Here is a 7,111-nt window from a genome sequence, read left to right as displayed (position 1 = left end):
TAAGCCTAGGGTGGGAAATGCAGCAGCTACTGGTAAGTTTCAAAAATAAAAACAGTGCTGGATATCGTTAACACTGGGCTCCCAATAATACAAACGTGAGGTTGTAAATGAATATATCAAAATGTATTGTTATTAAACATCAATAAAATTTTATAAGTACATAATATATACCCATATCCTAATAAATTGTACACAAATGGTTAAACTAAATCCTCTGCACTTGGTATCAAGCCTAATAGGTGAACACAGATATAAATAACATTCACTAAAGACAACTCAGATCATTAATATATAAATCAATGAGACAGTCTGTGGATACTAAATACATGTGCCAGTTAAGTTTATTCGCCTTTAGAAGGTGATGAGCAGTTACTCCTAAGTGTTCAGAACAGTACAGTAATTTAGGCTTTAGTAATGCAAAAGATACTGCACATACACTAAATAGAATTTGATATAATAGCTCAGATAAAGATAAGTTTGATTTTGTTTGCTGGAAGAAACATTTTAACAGAACAATACAATTTGGTTTGTGTGATATAACCCTTATTATACTTGAAGTTTGGGTTGTTTTTAGACTTTTCAATGATTTCACAGTTATGCAAAAGAATCTTCAGACACTTATTAATAGGTGACAAAAAATGAAAATATTGGACTTTATAAAACTGCTGCAAATAATTGCAGTGGACAAGTCAGGGTACTCACATGTGTCTCTGACCAGCGGAGCTAGATGGAAATGTCCCGGTCTTTAGCTTTGACTGACAGGCTCCTTTTCATTTAACTTTATTGTTCCATGTGCAATGAACACACAAAAACGGGCTACAATAAAATGGTGGCTGACAGTGATCCACAGAGGCTGCAGATGCCTGCAGATGAGCGGGGGAGACTGGAAAACGGAGACCAGGTAAGTGGGACTCGAGTATAAGCCGAGGGGGGCTTTTTTCAGCACAAAAAATGTGCTGAAAAACTCGGCTTATACACGAGTATATACGGTAAGTCGGCTTAAATGCTAATCGTTTTTTTACACTTTCGGATTTTTCATGTAGGTGTCTTCAGTGTCGGAATGGTGGTAATCGTTTTCACGATTACTACCGGATACAAGCACAAGAAATTAACTGGACATTGGGTGGACACTTATTTATTTTATATTTTTATTATATAATACATATGACAACGCTGTTTTTTTGCATCAGATGTATTTGTGTATAAGTGCTTGAAGAACTATTAAGCTACAGTATGTCATTTTGTATGAAGAATAAACTTCTCTTACAATAGAGAGCTCCGGCACTAGGACACAGTGCAGTATGTGGTGACCCGGATATAGGGCATAATCTAGGGATTCCTGCTGTGATGTCTTTGTTTTTGTAAAATATTATACCAATTTAAACAAATATTTTACCCAAAAAAGTTATTACTTCTAAAGATTAAATATTATTTGTTTCAATCCTTATTGTATGTTTTTGTTTTGTTTTATTTTTATATAAAATACAAGGGAACATGCAGTAAATATTATTATTATGAAGTGAGATACAGACAACACAAGACAAGCTGTATAGATTGGGTGGGAATCCTTTACTAAATCTGGGTACACACTAATGCATTTATTGTGCAGATCACACAGTAAACGACCATTTGGTCAGATATTACATTAGTTTGTGTGCTCCAATGATCCTGTTTTATCGCAGCAAAGCACATCTTTTTGTTTAAGTTTGGTTTTTTAAACTTCTTAAAGATAAAGATCAGCGATTTAACGATGTCGGGCATATGTGAATGTGTGTATACACTCACAACCAGCAGTGTAGGCAGATCTCTAGAGAGTGTGTGCAGGGTTAGGATCTTTTCAGCAGATGGTTATTAGAGATGAAGAGCACAGATTTGAAGGTAAATCGTGGAAGTGTGAATTAATGAATCGGCATGGTCATTGGGACTTTCATCAGTTGGCAAAATCGTTACAGAAATCGCATTTAATGTAAAATTGCAATAGTGTGCACCCAGCTTTATGCCGCACTACAGTTAACAATTTGATTACTGTAAGTATGAAATTATTATACAACAGAGTGCTTTGGATGGGAACCTTTTACAAATGCCGAAATACATACACAAGTAAAATATTATGGGCCTAAATCATTAAGGAAAGTAAGGCAAAAAAAGGAGTAAATGTTCTGCGGGACAAATCATGTTACAGTGCAAGGGGTGCAAATAAGTTTATTATTTTGCGCATAACTTAAATACTGGCTGTTTTTTCATCTAGCACACAAATACTTGATAGCATTATTTTTACACTGAAATTTAAAGTTGATCTAGGAAATGCCCTATCCTAACTATAAATATGTCCCCACATTTTAAATGTACCTCTAACTCCAATGTAACATGGCTTTGCCCAGGTGCAAAGTTACTCCTTTTTTATGCTTTGCTCTCCTTAATGACTCAGGCCCTATAAGTGTGAGATAAACTGATCAGAAGGTTGCATGACAAATGCTTATTATAGCACATATCTGTGCACCTTATTTAGAGATGGACATAGTTACACACGGCATGCTCTTGAATTAGAGTTGTTTGAATACATGCTATAATTGATAATAATTTTTCATCACGTGTATCGCCCTAAAATACCCATATTTTATGCCACATATTTTGCTCATGTTGCTTTGACATTTTTGATGCAAATGCATCCAACTCTAAATGTTCCTCAAAAGTAATATTCTACATTAGGCATGGCCAAACTGTGGCTCTCCAGGTGTTGTGAAACTACAAGTCCCAACATGACCTGCCATCTATTGGCTGGCTATCTACCAGCAAAGCATGCTGGGGCTGGCAGTTTCATAACACCTAGAGAGCCACAGGCCTGTTCTACATGTTCACTGACATAGGTTTAACATTCGGCAAACTATTTTTTTCTTCTTTAAATGCAGCTGATGTCAACTTATTATATATGTTATATATAAATAAAGAGACAAAGTTTTTATGTGACAAATTAGTCTATGTAAAAAAACATTATCTATAAAGAAAGGTATAAAGCCTATTTAATATGAACGTCATTTTGCAGTGACCCTCGATTTATAAGACGGTTTATTGAATTCCTGAAAACCTTCTTGACATCCCTGTTTCTAAAGGTATAAATAAAAGGGTTAATCATAGGTGTGAATGCTGTGTACATAATAGCAAGATACTTGTCATAATGACTTCCCTTAGGTTTGACATACACAATGATGGATGTGCCATAATATAGGCTGGTTACAATGAGATGAGATGTACATGTAGAAAAGGCTTTCTATTTTCCCTCCTCACTCTTGATCTTTGAAACAGTCATTATTATATTGACATAGAATCCTATGATTATAATTAATGGGAAAACAGCAATTAATATTGCACTTGTGCTTGTACATATAATGCTAATGAAGGGATCTGAACATGCCAAGTTCTGCAGAGGAGCAAAGTCACAGAAGAAGTGGTCGATCATATTAGGGCCACAGAATTCCAAACGTGCTGTCATGATGGCGGGGATTAACATAATAGCAAATCCCATGATCCATGGTAAAAGAGCCATCTTAATACAAAAAACTTGTGTCATTATAGCTGGGTAGTGTAAAGGATTGTTAATAGCCAGATGTCGGTCAAAGACCATTACTACAAGAAGATAACATTCAGTTACACCTAAGGAGACAAAGATGTACATTTGGGTAAAACATCCATTGAAAGATATAATATTATTAGCTGCAATCAGATTGGCTAAAAGTCTGGGGATAGTGACAGTAACAAACATAATTTCTAAAACAGAGAATACACTAATAAAAAAATACATTGTAGTATGAAGAGAAGGTTCTATTCTGACAAGAACAATTATAGTAACGTTCCCCATGACACATGTAATGTAGGTCAGCAGAAAAATAACGAAAAGTAAATTCTGAAACTGGTGTAAATCAGCAAAAGCCAATAAAATAAATTCTTTTATAACAGTTTTGTTTGTTTCCAGCATTTTGCTGACAGATACCTATGATAAAAAGATCAGGTTCCAAAATTAGTATGTAAAGAATAAATCTTAAATATTCATAAATGTATGTACCTTTTTGTTATCTAACTAAATGCAAAGGGTTTATTATATACAATACATTCAATTCTAGAAGCTTTTTTTTTTGTTTATTAAGAAAATGGAATTTTCCTACTAGTGCTGTCATATAAAATACATTATATGATTAGTGGTGTTTTACATAATGTTATCTGATTATATCATATAACAGAGCACATATCATGCATCATATATTCCATAGCAAACATCAGAAACAAATTTTAATCAGTTTGGTACCAGCTAAACTATTGGAAAATAATATGACTAATTTGCTGTAAGTTACATTATTTTATGAATTGCGATTGACAAATGTACAATAATGCTATATGACAATTTTACTTGAATTTGTTTTAGTGAATTTAATAAATTTATTTTTTAAAAACAAGGAGTAAAGCAGCGTCATGAGATTGGTGTGAGCACTGAGGTAATATGTGACAGATTATACTGGAGAAGCATTACACATATTGCTGGGAATTACCTTGGGACCTGCTAATACGGAGAGCTGTAAACATCTTTATATTTTTATGAGCCTAGCGGGAGCAGGGAAATATCTACAAATTGGAAAAAGTGATGTTTGAGAATTAGGCTGCTTTTTTCCATCTTGTGCATACATACTCAGTTATGTATTATATGTGTTATACAACTCTTATCACTATTACATAGTGTTATTTCAAGAAATGTGGAGTCTTACTAGGTTAGTTATAATGGTCACTCTTACTGGGGTTTTGCCTTGACAGCGAAACGTGCATCTTTGCTGGGCATAACTAGTTCATTATCAGATATTTATTTCATTTGAATTAGCACCTTATCAGCTTGTGGTAGGATATTGTCTCAGCCACAAGGAAGTAAACTTGACAGATAGTTAGCATTTAACTCCCTGTCACTGAATGTTTATTTATCCTTCTGAAACAAGACTAAGGGGTATATTTACTACACTGCGGGTTTGAAAAAGAGCAAATGTTGCCTAAAGCAACCAATCAGATTATAGCTGTCATTTTGTTGAATGCATTAAATAAATGACATTTAGTCCGAAATCCAGATTTCTTATTAATCCTATTATTATTAATACCTTCTTAATATCTGTAGTATTTAAGGGAATTCAACACCTGTCAATCAATTTTATACAAACATTTAGTTCTGGTCTCTGTGCACCACATATGTGCCTTAATGTTGTCAGCTGCCAGCAGTCTGTGTTTTAGCTATTAGAACACATAGAGGCTCATGTTAAGTTCTCGGCACATAATACACATTTTTATATCTGAACGTAGCACAAACCACTTGTTTCGGAAATAGTGCTTTGTATGGTTGCGTAGAAGTAAATAAGATCACAATTTGCGCTCAACTTCACATGAGTCTCATAGACGATCATGAACGACATATCAAATACATTACATTGTTTTTTATGGAGCAGAATTCATAACTCTATTTGTTGCTAAACCAAAAAAAAAGAATACTTTTTTCCATAAGCTGAAAGTTGTTATATGCACGCAAACCATTAATTTACATGTGTGGTAATTAGTCACTTTACATTAAAAAGGAAATAATTATATGTAAACATTTACCTTAAGGAAAATCTGCAGTTGATTTCTGGATAACACATGTATACATAATCAATTGCAATTAATCAATTTATCATATTTTTTGTCTTTTATTGTAAATAAAAAAATATAATAGCTCAAGTATAGTAGAAGAAACTTAAATAAATATGCATTTGAGGTGCAGATTCTGTTATTTATATCTCAGAAGTGTGGATCGGAAAGAAGATTCTGCTGCAGATTCAGCCTTTGCAGTGTTAGAGCCAGGTAATGTAACTTAACTTTATATACACCTTGTTATAATGTGTGCAAATACAACATTTTACTCAGGGGACAATTGTTTCCATTGATACTTGAAATAGTTCTCATTAGCCATTCATTTTGGTATGTAATTAAAAATAGTTCTAACAAGGTCCTTGTTAGCTTCATATTTAACTCTACACTATAAAATTAACTTAGTGCTTATTACTAATTACTGTAGTATTGCAGACTACTAAATAAATAGCTTGCTGTAAATCAAACCTAATATCTGACAGTAAATCTGAAAATACTGCATCGAATTATCCATTAAAACTGAACTGATATATTATTTTGCCTAATTTGCCTATTAAAAATATTCACATTTTATTTTTAAGTTGTGTTCCTAACTGGTTAATATAATGGTACAGATTTAAAAGTACAATGATAAAAATGGGATCTACACTCCTAAATACAGACCTTGAGCTTTAATTAAATGGGAAAATATAAATAAAGCAAAAAAAGCGCACTGATTTTATAATGTAAGTGTTAGTGTGATATGAAAAGAGTATAAAGTAAGGTAAAAATATATAACTTGTAACAAGGAAAATAATTTTAGAGCAAAGTTATGCTGTTATTATATTGTATTATTATATTAGTTGCATAAAACACATACAGGTACATAACAGAAAGGACAAGCACAATTTCCAGTGTTCTCATACAATAAATTGCCAAACTAAGTAGTTCAAAATGTGTTTATAGCTCCTTGTGAAAACAAGTATTGGTGGAAACATCAGCTGTTTGCACTGGTCAGCAAAATGAAATCCACTTATGTAATATTTTTCGATTAACTCTATATATATATATATATATATATATTTACATATTTACATATAAATTACATATATATATATATATATATATATATATATATACACAGCTAGATTGCGGGAGACAGGAGCTGGATTCTGGAGGAGGGGGGCTGCCAATATGGCTCTCTTCTTGGGAAATAAAATAGATTACCAAGCTTAGGTCATTGGGACAACATATATCATTTCTAAGAGTATACTCATCACTTCTAATTTGTATACACACTTGCTGGGCTCAGCAGAGGTCTGCGCTGTTACATAACTTGCAAGTCCCTGCAAAGGTTCATTTTATGATATATATATATATATATATATATATTTATATCACACACACACACACGCACACACACACGCACACACGCACACACGCACACACACAGAGCAGGAGACCAGGTGGAGCACCTGGT

General features: G+C 33.2%; 1 pseudogene; it reads right to left on the bottom strand.

The window, feature by feature from the left end:
* Positions 1-3,016: 3,016 nt before the first annotated feature.
* On the bottom strand, positions 3,017-3,973 carry LOC142108327 (olfactory receptor 6C4-like; annotated as a pseudogene).
* Positions 3,974-7,111: the final 3,138 nt, after the last annotated feature.

Source organism: Mixophyes fleayi, chromosome 12, assembly GCF_038048845.1.
Source record: "Mixophyes fleayi isolate aMixFle1 chromosome 12, aMixFle1.hap1, whole genome shotgun sequence".
NCBI lineage: Eukaryota > Metazoa > Chordata > Amphibia > Anura > Limnodynastidae > Mixophyes > Mixophyes fleayi.
This window is presented reverse-complemented; position numbering and strand designations above follow the sequence as displayed.